Genomic DNA, 15877 nt, shown 5'->3' with positions numbered 1-15877 from the left:
GGACAGTCACATAGAAGTCTGATTGTCTAGCCTGGCCAACGTGGTCAAACCTTGTCTCTACTAAAAATACAAAAATTAGCTGGGTGTGGTGGCGGGCACCTGTAATCCCAGCTACTCGGGAGGCTGAGGCAGGGGAATTGCTTGAACCTGGGAGGCGGAGGTTGAGGTGAGCCAAGGTCATACCACTGCACACTCCAGCCTGGGCAACAGAGTGAGACTCCGTCTCAAAAAAAAAAAAAAAAAAAAAAAAGAAGCAGCCTGATTGATCAAAAAGGATATGATCAATAAACTGGCGGGAACTTAGCAAGGCCTGTTTGTTCAGATTCTGCTCTGGCTGTATGTATCTTCTTTCCTTTTCTCTGGATATAAGGTGTCCCAAAAAGTCTTCATTCTCCACATGAAGGGAGAGAGAATGATTTTTATGGCCTGGGGAGAGAAGGTTGGAGAAAGTCAAGAGAGTGAGCTTTCTGCTAATGCCAAGGTGCCATATTTTGGGGTATCATGTTCTAAGCCCTGATATATATTAAAAATAATTGCCCACTTATGGAGCCAAGTTTGAAACAATATGAACTATTTTCTGATGTCCTTATAAATTGGTGTAACATGCCATATGGGAGTTCATCTAACCCTTGGTGATTTACATAAACCTGGAATTAACCTCATATTTCCATTTGCTACAGAAGTCTGGAGCCATTCCACAGTCGTCGGCTAATTTCTGGACAGCTTACTATCTCCTAACTTCCTCTGCTTCTTCGGCTCTTGTTTCTCATTTATATTGGGGTCAACATGAGGTGCTACCAGATATAAAACAGCTCCTTTATTGTGTTTGCCAAAAATTGAAACAAAGCATTTATAAGCACAATAGACTTTCCTGATGACTGGAGCGATGGGGGTCAAAAGCTCATCAGTTATTATATTGTCCTGTCCCCCAAGTCCATTTTTATCACTCACCACCAGAAGTTTCTCTCCTGGCTCTTTCTCTGCAGCACCTGCTTTTTGATTTTGCTGGCCTGTCTCTTCTCTGCTCCTACCTTTTATTCCACTCCCCTCCCCAGTCCTTCCCAGTAGCAAAACAACACATTCCTCCTTTTACCTCATGCGTAGTGGTTCCCCTTTCCTCTGAAGTCACCAGCTGACACACTCCCAGAATTTATGAACATGGATTCTAAACAGAAACAGTTCACAGAGAGGAATTCTGGACAGAATATTAGAATAATATGTTCTTAACAGCATTACATTATGCCTGGTTTTGAGTGAGACAAATTTAGTGTGATCATGGTTGGTGAAAATCACTGGGATGAAAAAAATGACTTCTCAAAATTGTATCTCATTAGTCCTCAGCAAGCAAGCGAGGCATCTTTCTCTCTACTTTACAGATGAGAGTTCTAAGGAAATAAAATGTCAGAAAATTTCCCTAAGATGACTCCAGGAATAAGGGATGGAGCCTGTAAAAACACTCTTTGGGAGGTCGAGGCAGGTGGATCATGTGAGGTCAGGAGTTTGAGACCAGCCTGGCCAAACTGGTGAAACCCCATCTCTACTAAAAATACAAAAATTACCTGGGTGTGGTGGTGGGTACCTGTAGTCCCAGCTACTCGGGAGGCTGAGGCAGGAGAATCACTTGAATCAGGAGGCGGAGGTTGCAGTGAGTCAAGATCATGCCGTTGCACTACAGCATGGGCGACAGAGCAAGACTCTGTCTCAAAAAAAAAAAAAAAAAAAAAAAAAACCACACACACACACACACTCAGTTCTAATTGGCTTCTAGTCACACACGTTTTACAAGGCCTTCTATGCTAACAAAAATCAACACAACACAATTCTCTGAACATCTATAATACACACAGTTGAAACTTGACTATATTCTGTTTTGGATTATTTTTCGTGAGTCTTTTCTTCTTAATAAGACAATAAGTTCTTTCAGGACCAACACTAATCAAGGAACATCTTCTTTCCTATTCTCAAGATTAATAACCAGTCACCATATTCAACAAACAATTTGGGGTTTAATTTCATAATTTTCTTATGCTAACTTTATAATTCTGTGAATAATATGATCAAACTACCTAATATAGCTCTTAGAATAAAGGCACCTTTATTGATATTGTTAAAAAATAAAATTACAATAAGTTTGGTTTTAAGATGTAATTAGCTGTTATTAGTGATTCTAGAACTGGGCAATATCTCATTCTGTAAAACAGAATGCATGGTCTGGTTTATAGGTTGGCTTTATAGGCAGAAAAGGGCTGAAGAAAGCAGAAACAAGGAACAAAAGCAGATTGGTCATTTCAAAGTAACTTTACTTATAGGGTTAACACAGAAAGGGCTTCCTTATCATGCTGGCTCAGGTAAAGTAAGCCCCTTCTGCTTAGTTGCTGTGAATCTTCTGATTTCTGGAAAACTTGCCTGTTTCAAAGTTTAGTGTAATTGTGCATGACACCTAGCATGAGTGACTTCATTGTCTGCTGGGGCCCAGTGTAGGAGCTCAGTCTAAACAATGAAATCGCCTCCCATATACTTTGCTTAATAATCTCTTTAAACTCTCAGGAACCAGGATTAAAATGAGATGAATAAACATTTGAGCAAATTATTTGGGTGCATCATCACTCAGAATTAAGCTTTAGCAAAATGCTGTGAAATGTAGTTTTACAGACTTAAATCCAGAAAACTCCATTTACCCCTTATGTTGTTTTAGGTTTCCCCAGGAGCTCTTTTTCCCAAAGCTGTTTACTTTGATTCTTCTTTCTGGAGGCTAGAGGCCTCTTCTTCTACCTATCTAAGAGTTTAGTCAAGTAAAGCCACTTAGTTAAAAAGGAAGAAGAAAAAAAAATACAGGTTTAAGATAACAGCTATAAACCCCTAATGGTGGCACCTGTCTCTTCTCTTTCTGTCTGGGAAAAAGGAAAGGAAGGAGACATAGTGTTTAGAGGATGCTGAGACTATTATCTTACCGCTAGTGAGTTATTCTTTGGCTTTTATTGTGACTTTTTTGCACCCTGCTCCCCGCCTCCCCGGCACTGTAGCTTTAAAGCTTCTTTTTTTCAGAATTTAGATATTGTAGTGCACTTACATCTTCCTCCGCTATACTGCAAGCTTCTAGCACTATTAATTGGTCGTTCAAATATATTTGTGGAATAATGGATGAATAAGTACCAATTCTGTTACAAAGAAATTACTGAAGGAGGTATCTTGGTTTTCCTCTATAATTTGTATTCTAATATTCAGTCAAAGTAGTTTGTTAAATAAATTAGAAAGAATTGATCTTCAACCATAGTAATTAACATCTAGCTCTAGATGAAGGATTTACGTCTGGCAATCTTACATCCGTGTTTCATTAAGTTTTATCAACTTATCACCAAATAATGTGAACCCTCATTTTTTGTACAGGTTGAATATCCCTTATCTGAAGCACTTGCAACCAGAAGTATTTCGGATTTCATATTTTTTTGGATTTTGGAATACTTTCATATACATAATGAGATTTCTTGGGGAGGAGACACAATTCTAAACATAAAATTCATTTATGTTTCATATACACCATATACACATATACTGAAGGTAATTTTATACAATATTTTAAATAATTTTGTTGGCACTCAAAAAGTTTCGATTTTGAAACATTTCAGATTTCAGATCTTTGGATTAGGGATTCTCAACCTGTAACAACTTTTCTCTGATATTCTGGCACATGCTCCCACAGCCACAAAAGCCAGCTGTGTTGGTTTGATTAGAGTAACTTATTTTAACAATTGTTTCCTTGACATGTAGCCCAGAGAAGTAAAGTGAGCTGCCTAGCTCATTACGCAATAATTACAAAAATAATGCTTAGCTTTTCTTGAAAGAGTATCCAGGTGCCAGCCTGAGTGTGTGGCATACAGGTGATGATTAATAAATATGTGAATGAATAAATAAAAGCCACAATTGGCTGTAGGTGTTAAACACTTTTTCATCAATTTTAGCCACCAGCATCACCAGCCTGAAATAGCATTAAGAATCCATCCAAGTCAATCAGAAGCAACCAAAAATCTTTAGCTCTGCAGGACAGAAATAAGTACTTCTTTAAGTAACTTCCTTCCTAAAACACACACGCACACACACACACAAACAATATCTGGTTCTTTTTCTGGTCACTTTCACTTAATTTCAATTAAAAATTTATAATTTTTAATTGCAGCCAGGTTTCTTAATTTTAACTCCAGGTTTCTTATCAGGGAACACTTGCCAATAAGTCTCTCTCATGGAGCGACTGCGGTTATTAAGTTCCCTCAGAGGGGACCTGAACATTCTCCAGCATTCTTCAGGGCAACTAACAATACCCTGGACATTCAGATGCCCCGTGCAAGATCACAATGAGGTTTCTTATCCTCCACCTAGTTTTCTGGGCTAAATTAAAAGGGATGCAGTATGGTTGATGAAAATAGAAAAGCTGTCAATTAGAATTTTCACACACACACCTCACAGCACACGGCAAAACACGCTCTCCAAGCATCGTTGCCTTTCTCTAAGGGTGCAGCCAGCACTCTCCAGGGTGCTTAGGGAGAGCACACCTCTCAGAAGACTACCAAGAAGGAAAAAACCGTAGTAGGAGCCTGATGTTGATTTAGTTATCACTGAATTTGAATACCTCTTTTCAATGCTGGAAAAGATAATCGTCATACAAGGATAAATTCTCCTCAGGGCTTCTCCTGGTAGAAGGCAAAGTGCTACTCTTCCTTTCCTGCAGTCTGCCTAATCCCTACATCTATATTTTAAGGTACAGAAAGACTGATTATTCTCCTGCCTTGGAATATTCCTAATAGATACACAATCATAATAGGCAAAACTAGCGGCAAACATTTGGAAATGCTCAGAGAAGGCAATTTATGTTAGGTAATTAACAACTCTGGCCATTGGCAGAGGCTAAAAAGTTCAAGTGCAGAGACCTGTTGTAGGATGATGTCCTGTCTGCCTTTGACACAGAAAGGATTATACAGAGCCTGCAGGGGAAAAAAAGTGTTGTATTTATATGGCCTCAGTTGCCCATTACAGCAGATTGAGACATATGGGCAGCACATCAGCACCTCGAACAACTGGTCTCCAAATGTATCCTTTTCACAGATACTATGGCTCAAAAAGCTTAAGCTTTACACACTTCTTTAAGAATAGATCTATTATTATCTTGAAGTGGAACATCAGAGAGACATCAATATTATGCATCTCACTTACCTGGAGTTCAAAGTGTTGCGATAGTTCCCTTTCTTTACTGTAAGAAATTGCTGCAGGTCCACCCTAAGGTTTCCTTACATGAAGTAAATTTAACAGCTAGGGGTTTAGATTTAGCTCATGAACTAGATGTTCATGTTAACCATTGTATCGAGTTGGAATTACTTGCTGCTGGAAAATAAACTGCTCTAACAGTTCAGAGCTAACAATGAGATTGTCAAAAATCTGTCCCATCAATGACCATGAAAATCACATTAAGAAGTCACTCGCTTCTGGTTTTGCAGACGTGGTTTTCTGCATATCACCAAATAAATCTACGGAAGTCATCAACGAATATTTAATACTCTGATGAAATTAAGAGATCATTTAAAAATTATTGACTGATTTTGTTTTGCTAGATTTTAATCAAAAAGTGTTCTAACCTGTTTAGTTGGTAATTAAAATAATCTATTTTGGCTTAACTCTCTAATTTCATTTCTCTAAAACAAGGCACATGATTTTCTCTGTAAATGTACAATTACCAGTTGAAACTGCATTAAGCTTTTAAGCTAATGAATTTAATTTGGTGCTTTGGTATAGTTATTTACCAAGCAGTTTAACATCAAGCTATGGAAACATGAAGACAGCTATAACAAGTCCATAGTAATAGCAAAGCTACCCCAAACTGATCTGAAAATACCAGTTTCTGTTTTTTCAAAACTAATGTATTTTCACACCTGGAGTAAAATTGCCTGTTTTATGTCCATCTTATTGAATTAAATATGAGCAAGGGGAGAGGGCTGCATTTTAATGAAAGAGGCCATCAAACAGAGCCCAAACCCTGAGGTTCCTTCATCTCTTCACCACACAGTGTTCCTTCATCACAAATGGCAATCAGATTTTTAAAAAATCAGGAGAGGGAATTGAAAGAACTGCACCTAAGGCAACAGGATTTTTGAACAATAGAGAGAAATCACCTGGGAAACTTTAGATCCTTATTGTCAGAATCTGGGGGTCACAAAGGAAGTTGTATAAAAGAGGCCGATCAGGACACATGGATAAAGTAGAATACAAAGAACATATGGGAAGTGTGTGAGAGGAATCAGTCTGTCTCAATTAATTACTGTCATTTTATGTACGCAGATGGACAAAAGAACAATAGGAGACTGGTTGCTCTGATATGCAAAAAGGCCCCTACGCAGTTGTAATAGTTGCCAAGATTCTTGATTACCATTATGGTGTTGAGCTGAAATATTTCACTTCAAAAATATTTTCCTACTCTCAAATCTTTTGTGTAAAGAGGTGGCAAAAAAAGAAGAGAAAAACAGAAAACAGCAAGCTAGGCCACTAGGGGAACAATGTTGAATGAGATCTAGTCTATATGTGAGGAATTCACAGTCTTAGGAGGAAAATATTACATAGAAAGATAAATTAAGATATGACATGGTAAATGCTATTACAGAGATTTGAACAAAATACCAATGGAGGACGGACGGAGCAAGAATGGATCTTGAGGGAGGTTGGAATTCTCATAGCATTTGACATGGATAGTGAAGTAATAATAGCAATTTGCCAGGAAAAAAAAATTCGGTGTGGTATTCCAGCCTGGAAGGTCGGTCCTAATGTCTGGCATTTGCAAGATGAGATAGTCAATAAGAAAATAACATAAAGTGCAAGAGAAATACAAATACTGGAGAGGCAGCAAAGTCTGGTAGCAGCCTGAATAAACAGGTTCGTCTACTAGCCAGCTGGGGCAGTGGTTCTCCAACTTTAGTGTGAATCAGAATCACCTGGACTAAAGTGTTTGGGCTTCAGTAGCTCTGAGATGGGATCAAAGGTTTTGTTATGCTAACAAGTTCTCAGGAAATGTTGATTCTCCTGATTCAGGGACCACCCTGTGAGATCCTGAAAATGGGTGCTGGAGCTTCATCTTGGAAACAACAGAGAAATGATAGAGAACTTCATGGGAGAGATATCCATATCATTGGCTTTGGTTTACAGTGTGAGATATGACTAGAGTATGGGACACTAGTAACAGGAAAACCGATTAGGGACTATTATATTTTCTAATTGAGAGAAAAATGAGGGCTTCCTATCACAATCACTGGTGGGAAGAAGAAGAATAGCTAAGAACTATTTCTCAGGTAGAAGCTATGGGATTTGGCATCCTCCTGTATTTGAGAGTTGAGAAAAAGAAAGAAGTGAGAAATGACACAGTGCCATATAAAGGGCATTAACTGATGTGTAGAGTATAACACATTGGAGCAGTTCTCAAGAAGGAGGAGTTGTACAACTTCCAGTTCTAGCAATATTTCCTTATATAGAGCTTTAAAAACATTTGTGTACAATGCTGAACTCTTTTAAAAAAAACAAATCTTCTTGACATACAGGTGTGGCATAGTGTCAAATGCTAACCAGAGGTTAAATAGGATGCATAATTAAAACATGTTAGATTTGGGCTGCAAGAGATCATTGTCTTCCTAATTAAAAGAGTTTCCTTCAATGGTGAGAAAATAAACTGTAATCAGTTGGAGATTGCATGGGAGTTAAGAAAGTAGACACATCAAGTGTGACTGACCTCTTAAGAAATGTGATAAGGAATAGGAAGAACACAAGAACTTGATATAATGGTTGGATCAAAAGAAATTGGTGGTTTCTGTTTGAGGATAAGTGGAACTTTTATCATGTTTCAAGGCAAATGCCCGTGTAAAAGAAATATTCAAATATTTTTTCAAAATTCTTAAAATTAGATATCACCGATCAAGCAAGATCATAAGTAGGCATGAGGATAAAAAATATGTCAGCTGGCTCTCTAGATTCCTCCCCTCTGGGCAGGGCATGTCTGAAAGAAAGGCAGCATCCCCAGTCAGGGGCTGATAGATAAAATTCCCATCTCCCTGGGACAGAGCACCTGGGAGAAGGGGCAGCTGTGTGCATAGCTTCGGCAGACTTAAATGTTCCTGCCTGCCAGCTCCGAAGAGAGCAGTGGATCTCCCAGCACAGTGCCTGAGCTCGGCTAAGGGACAGACTGCCTTTTCAAGTGGGTCCCTGACCCTCGTGCCTCCTCACTGGGAGACACCTCCTCCCAGCAGAGGTCAACAGATACCTCATACAGGAGAGCTCCAACTGGCATCTGGCAGGTGCCCCTCTGGGATGAAACCTCCAGAGAAAGGAGAAGCCAGCAATCTTTGCATTCTGCAGCCTCCACTGGTGATACCCAGGCAAACAGGGTCTGTAGTGGACCTTCAGCAAACTCCAGCAGACCTGCAGAAGAGGGGCCTGACTATAGAAGGAAAACTAACAAACAGCAAGCAATAACATCAACATCAACATAAAGGATGCCCATGCAAAAACTGCATCCAAAGGTCATCAGCATCAAAGATCAAAAGTAGGTAAATCCAAGAAGATGAGGAAAAACCAGCACAAAAATGCTGAAAATTCAAAAAAACAGAAAGCCTCTTCTCCTTCAGAGGATCACAACTCCTCACCAGCAAGGGAACAAAACTGGATGGAGAATGAGTTTGACAAATTGACAGAAGTAGGCTTCAGAAGGTGGGTAATAACAAACTCCTCTGAGCTAAAGGAACATGTTCTAACCTAATGCAAGGAAGCTAAGAACCTTGATAAAAGGTTATAGGGACTGCTAACTGGAACACTTAGTTTAGAGAAGAACATAAATGACCTGATGGAGCTGAAAAACACAGCATGTGAACTTCATGAAGCATACACAAGTATCAATAGCCGAATCAATCAAGTGGAAGAAAGGATATCAGGAATTGAAGATCAACTTAATAAAATAAAGCATGAAGACAAGATTAGAGAAAAAAAGAATGAAAGGAACGAACAAAGCCTCCAGGAAATATTGGACTATATGAAAAGACCAAACCTATGATTGATTGGGGTCCCTGAAGGTGACAGGGATAATGGAACCAAGATGGAAAACACACTTCAGGATATTATCCAGGAACTTCCCCAACCTAGCAAGACAGGCCAACATTCAAATTCAGGAATACAGAGAACACAACTAAGATACTCCTCAAGAAGAGGAACCCCAAGACACATAATCATCAGATTCACCAAGGTTGAAATGAAGGAACAAATGTTAAGGGCAGCCATAGAGAAAGGTCAGGTTACCCACAAAGGGAAGCCCATTAGACTAATAGTGGATCTCTCTGGAGAAACCCTACAAGCCAGAAGAGAGTGGGGGCCAATATCCAACATTCTTAAAGAAAAGAATTTTCAACCCAGAATTTCATATTCAGCCAAACTAAACTTCATAAGTGAAGGAGAAATAAAGCCCTTTACACACAAGCAAATGCTGAGGGATTTTTGTCACCACCAGGCCTGCCTTATAAGAGCTCCTGAAGGAAGCACTAAATATGGAAAGGAAAAACTGGTACCAGCCACTCCAAAACACATACCAAAATATAAAGACAAACAACACTATGTAGAAACTGCATCAACTAATGTGCAAAATAACCAGCTAGCATCATAATGACAGGATCAAATTCACACACAACAATATGAACCTTAAATATAAAAGGGCTAAATGCCCCAATTAAAAGACACAGACTGGCAAATTGGATAAAGAGTCAAGACTCATTGGTGTGCTGTATTCAGGAGACCCATGTCACGTGCAAAGACTCACATAGGCTCAAAAGAAAGGGATGGAGGAATATTTACCAAGCAAATGGAAAGCAAAAAAAAGGAGGGGTTGCAATCCTAGTCTCTGATAAAACAGACTTCAAACCAACAAAGATCAAAAAAGACAAAGAAGGGCATTACATAATGGTAAAGGGATCAATGCAACAAGAAAAGCTAACTATCATAAGTATGCATGCACCTAATACAGGAGCACCCAGGTTTATAAAGCAAGTTCTTAGAGACCTACAAAGAGACTTAGACTCCCACACAATAACGGTGGGAGACTTTAATGCCCCACTGTCATTATGAGACAGATCAACGAGATAGAAAATTAACAAAGATATTCAGGACTTGAACTCAGCTCTGGACCAAGTGGACCTTATAGACATCTATAGAACTCTCCACCCCAAATCAACAGAATATACATTCTTCTCAGCACCACATCGCACTTATTCTAAAATTGGCCACATAGTTGGAAGTAAAACACTCCTCAGCAAATGTAAAAGAACAAAATTATAACCATCTCTCTGACCACAGTGCAATCAAATTAGAACTCAGGATTAAGAAACTCACTCAAAACCAGACAACTACATGGAAACTGAACAACCTGCTCCTGAATGACTACTGGATAAATAACAAAATTAAGGCAGAAATAAATAAGTTCTATGAAACCAATGAGAACAAAGACACAATGTACCAGAATCTCTGGGACACAGCTAAAGCAGTGTTCAGGGGGAATTTATAGCACTAAATGCCCACAAGAGAAAGCAGGAAAGATCTAAAATTGACACCCTAATATCACAATTAAAATAACTAGAGAAGCAAGAGCAAACAAATTCAAAGCTAGCAGAAGAAAAGAACTAAGATCAGAGCAGAACTGACAGAGATAGAGACATGAAAAACCCTTCAAAAAAAAAATCAATGAATCCAGGAGTGGTTTTTTGAGAAGATTAACAAAATAGACCACTAGCCAGACTAATAAAGAAGAAAAGAGAGAAGAATCAAATAGACACAATAAAAAATGATAAAGGGGATATCACCACTGATTCCACAGAAATACAAACTACCATCAGAGAATACTTTAAACACCTCTACACAAATAAACTAGAAAATCTAGAAGAAATGGTAAATTCCTGGACACGTAAACACCCTCACAACCTGCCAAGACTAAACAAGGAAGAAGTCTAATCCCTGAATACACTAGCAACAAGTTCTGAAATTAAGGCAGTAATTAATAGCCTACCAACCAAAAAAAGCCCATGTCCACACAGATTCGCAGCCAAATTCTACCAGAGGTACAAAGAGGAGCTGGTACCACTCCTTCTGAGACTATTCCAAACAATAGAAACAAAGAGGGACTCCTCCCTAACTTATTTTATGAGTCCAGCATCATCCTGATACCAAAACCTGGCAGAGACACACACACACACACACAAAACCCAAAGTTTTAGGCCAATATCCCTGATGAACATCAATGCAAAAATCTTCAATAAAATACTGGCAAACTGAATCCAGCATTACATCAAAAAGCTTATCCACCATGATCGAGTTGGCTTCATCCCTGGGATGCAAGGCTGGTTCAACATACCAGCCTTGAATAAATACCAAATGAATAAACGTAATCCATCGCATAAACAGAACCAATGACAAAAACCACATAAGTCTCTCAATAGATGTAGAAAAGGCCTTCAACACCACTTCATGCTAAAACCACTCAATAAACTAGGTATTGATCGAACATATCTCAAAATAATAAGAGCTATTTATGACAAACCCATAGCCAATATCATACTGAATGGGCAAAAGCTGGAAGCATTCCCTTTGAAAGCTGGCACAAAGGCTGGGCGTGGTGGCTCATGCCTGTAATCCAAGCACTTTGGGAGGCCAAGACGGGCAGGTCACAAGGTCAGGAGTTCAAGGCCATCCTGGCCAACATGGTGAAACCCCGTCTCTACTAAAAATACAAAAAATTAGGTGAGCGTAGTGGTGAGTGTCTGTAATCCCAGCTATTTGGGAGGCTGAGGCAGGAGAATTGCTTGAACTCTGGAGGCAGAGGTTGCAGTGAGCCAAGATTGTGCCATTTCACTCCAGCCTGGGCAACACAGTGAGACTCCATCTCAAAAAAAAAAAGAAAAGAAAAGGAATTTTAACCATTCTTTTTAAGCAATGGCTCTGGACCAACTGGCATGCAAGTGCAAAAAAACAAACCTAGACATAAACCTTTCACTCTTTGCAAAAAACTCAAAATGGATCAGAGATCTAAATGTAAAACACAAAATTATAAAGTTCCTAGAAGATAACATAGGAGAAAATCTAGTTGATCTTGGGTTTGGTGATGAGTTTTTTTATTTTTTTATTTTTTTATTATTTTTTATTATACTTTAGGTTTTAGGGTACATGTGCACAATGTGCAGGTTTGTTACATATGTATCCATGTGCCATGTTGTTTTGCTGCACCAATTAACTCGTCATTTAGCATTAGGTATATCTCCTAATGCTGTCCCTCCCCCCCTCCCCCCACCCCACAACAGTCACCGGAGTGTGATGTTCCCCTTCCTGTGTCCATGAGTTCTCATTGTTCAATTCTCACCTATGAGTGAGAACATGCGGTGTTTGGTTTTTTGTCCTTGCAATAGTTTACTGAGAATGATGTTTTCCATTTTCATCCATGTCCCTACAAAGGACATGAACTCATCATTTTTTATGGCTGCATAGTATTCCATGGTGTATATGTGCCACATTTTCTTAATCCAGTCTATTGTTGTTGGACATTTGGGTTGGTTCCAACACTTTGAAATTGTTAATAGTGTCACAATAAACATACGTGTACATGTGTCTTTATAGCAGCATGATTTATAGTCCTTTGGGTATATACTCAGTAATGGGATGGCTGGGTCAAATGGTATTTCTAGTTCTAGATCCCTGAGGAATCGCCACACTGACTTCCACAATGGTTGAACTAGTTTACAGTCCCACCAACAGTGTAAAAGTGTTTCTATTTCTCCACATCCTCTCCAGGACCTGTTGCTTCCTGACTTTTTAATGATGGCCATTCTAACTGGTGTGAGATGGTATCTCACTGTGGTTTTGATTTGCATTTCTCTGATGGCCAGTGATGATGAGCATTTTTTCATGTGTTTTTTGGCTGCATAAATGTCTTCTTTTAAGAAGTGTCTGTTCACGTACTTTGCCCACTTTTTGATGGGGTTGTTTTTTTCTTGTAAATTTGTTTGAGTTCATTGTAGATTCTGGATATTAGCCCTTTGTCAGATGAGTAGGTTGCAAAAATTTTCTCCCATTTGGTAGGTTGCCTGTTCACTCTGATGGTAGTTTCTTTTGCTGTGCAGAAGCTCTTTAGTTTAATGAGATCCCATTTGTCAATTTTGGCTTTTGTTGTCATTGCTTTTGGTGTTTTAGACATGAAGTCCTTGGCCACGCCTATGTCCTGAATGGTATTGCCTAGGTTTTCTTGTAGGATTTTAATGGTTTTAGGTCTAACATTTAAGTCTTTAATCCATCTTGAATTAATTTTTGTATAAGGTGTAAGGAAGGGATCCAGTTTCAGTTTTCTACATATGGCTAGCCAGTTTTCCCAGCACCATTTATTAAATAGGGAATCCTTTCCCCATTTCTTGTTTTTGTCAGGTTTGTCAAAGATCAGATAGTTGTAGATATGCGGCATTATTTCTGATGGCTCTGTTCTGTTCCATTGATCTATGTCTCTTCAGACCAATATCCTTGATGAACATTGATGCAAAAATCCTCAATAAAACACTGGCAAACTGAATCCAGCAGCACATTAAAAAGCTTATACACCATGATCAAGTGGGCTTCATCCCTGGGGTGCAAGGCTGGTTCAACATACGCAAATCAATAAATGTAATCCAGCATATAAACAGAACCAAAGACAAAAACCACATGATTATCTCAATAGATGCAGAAAAGGCCTTTGACAAAATTCAACAACCCTTCATGCTAAAAACTCTCAATAAATTAGGTATTGATGGGATGTATCTCAAAATAGTAAGAGCTATCTATGACAAACCCACAGCCAATATCATACTGAATGGGCAAAAACTGGAAGCATTCCCTTTGAAAACTGGCACAAGACAGGGATGCCCTCTCTCACCACTCCTATTCAACATAGTGCTGGAAGTTCTGGCCAGGGCAATCAGGCAGGAGAAGGAAATAAAGGGTATTCAATTAGGAAAAGAGGAAGTCAAATTGTCCCTGTTTGCAGATGACATGATTGTCTATCTAGAAAACTCCATCGTCTCAGCCCAAAATCTCCTTAAGCTGATTAGCAACTTCAGCAAAGTCTCAGGATACAAAATCAATGTACAAAAATCACAAGCATTCTTGTACACCAATCACAGACAAACAGAGAGCCAAATCATGAATGAACTCCCATTCACAATTGCTTCAAAGAAAATAAAATACCTAGGAATCCAACTTACAAGGGATTTGGTGATGAGTTTTTATCTACAACCCCAAAGGCACAATTCATGAAAGAAAGAACTGATAAACTGGATTTGATTAAAATTAAAAATGCCTGCTCTATTAAAGACACTGCCAAGAAAATGAAAGATAAGCCACCGACTGGAAAAAAATATTTGCAGAAGACATACCTAAAAAAGGCTGTTACTCAAAATATACAAAGAAGTCTTAACATTCAAAAATATGAAAACAAACAGCAAAAATGGGCCAAAGACCTTAACAGACATCTTACCAAAGAAGACATATAGATGGTAAATAAGCATAAGAAAAGATGCCTTACAGTATAAGTCATCAGGAAAATGCAAATGAAAACAACGAGACACACACCTATTAGAATAGTCAAAATTCAGAACACTGACAATACCAAATGCTGAAAAGTTTATAAAGTAATAGGAACTCTCATTCATTGATGGTGGGAATGCAAAATGGGACAGATGCTTTCAAAGACAGTTTGATAGTTTCTTACAAAACTAAACGTGGTTACTGTACAATCTGCAATCATGCTCCTTGGTATTTAGCATAAAAAGTTAAAAACTTTTATCCACACAAGAACCTATGAATGGATGTTTATACCTGGTTTATTCATAATTACCAAAACTTGGAGGCAATTAAGATGTCCTTCAGTAGATGATGGATAAACTGCAGTACCTCCAGATAATGGAATATTATTTGGTGTTAAAAAGAAAGAAACTACCAAGCCATGAAAAGACATAGAAGAAATTCAGATGCATATTACTAAGTAAAAAAAATGCCCATCTGAAAAGGCTACATATTGTATGATTCCATACTATATATTACCAATAACATTTTGGTAAAGGCAAACTATACAGACAGTAAAAAGTAAAAGGCAGGCCGGGCGCGGTGGCTCAGGCTTGTAATCCCAGCACTTTGGGAGGCCGAGGGGGGCGGATCACGAGGTCAGGAGATCGAGACCACGGTGAAACCCCGTCTCTACTAAAAATACAAAAAATTAGCTGGGCGTGGTGGCGGGCGCCTGTAGTCCCAGCTACTCGGAGAGGCTGAGGCAGGAGAATGGCATGAACCCGGGAGGCAGAGTTTGCAGTGAGCCGAGATTGCGCCACTGCACTCCAGCCTGGGTGACAGAGCGAGACTCTGTCTCAAAAAAAAAAAAAAAAAAAAAAAAAGTAAAAGGCAAAATTATAGAGACAGTAAAAAATCTGGAAAGGCTATATACTGTATGATTCCATACTGTATGTTACCAATATAACATTTGGTAAAGGCAAAATTATAGAGACAGTAAAAAATCTGGAAAGGCTATATACTGTATGATCCCATACTGTATGTTACCAATATAACATTTGGTAAAGGCAAAATTATAGAGACAGTAAAAAGAATAGTTGTTGCCAAGGGGTTTGGGGAAGGAAGGATGAATAGGTGGAGCACAGAGGATTTCTAGGACAGTGAAAATACTCTGTATGATACTATAATAATGGATACATGTCATTCATGTCCATGTTTGTCCAAACTCATAGAACGTCCAATACCAAAAACAAAATTAAAAAAACACCCTAAAGTATAGACTCTGAGTGACGAT

The 15877-nt window shown here is 38.7% G+C and overlaps 1 protein-coding gene across 3 annotated transcripts in view; it reads right to left on the bottom strand.

Annotated features, from left to right (window-relative positions):
- Positions 1 to 273: 273 nt before the first annotated feature.
- The window catches only part of CEP44 (centrosomal protein 44), a 74937-nt gene continuing 59333 nt past the window's right edge, over positions 274 to 15877 (bottom strand). For 2 of the 3 annotated variants that reach the window (XR_004031078.1, XR_004031075.1), the window contains exon 11: positions 274 to 1165. The gene's annotated coding sequence lies outside the window, so the exon portion shown is untranslated. The remainder of the gene's footprint in view (positions 1166 to 15877) is intronic. The other variant, XR_004031076.1, reaches the window with a different exon arrangement.

The sequence above is a fragment of the Nomascus leucogenys genome, chromosome 7b (assembly GCF_006542625.1).
Source record: "Nomascus leucogenys isolate Asia chromosome 7b, Asia_NLE_v1, whole genome shotgun sequence".
Lineage (NCBI taxonomy): Eukaryota > Metazoa > Chordata > Mammalia > Primates > Hylobatidae > Nomascus > Nomascus leucogenys.
Note: the sequence above shows the minus strand (reverse complement) of the source record. Positions and strands in the feature narration are given on the sequence as shown.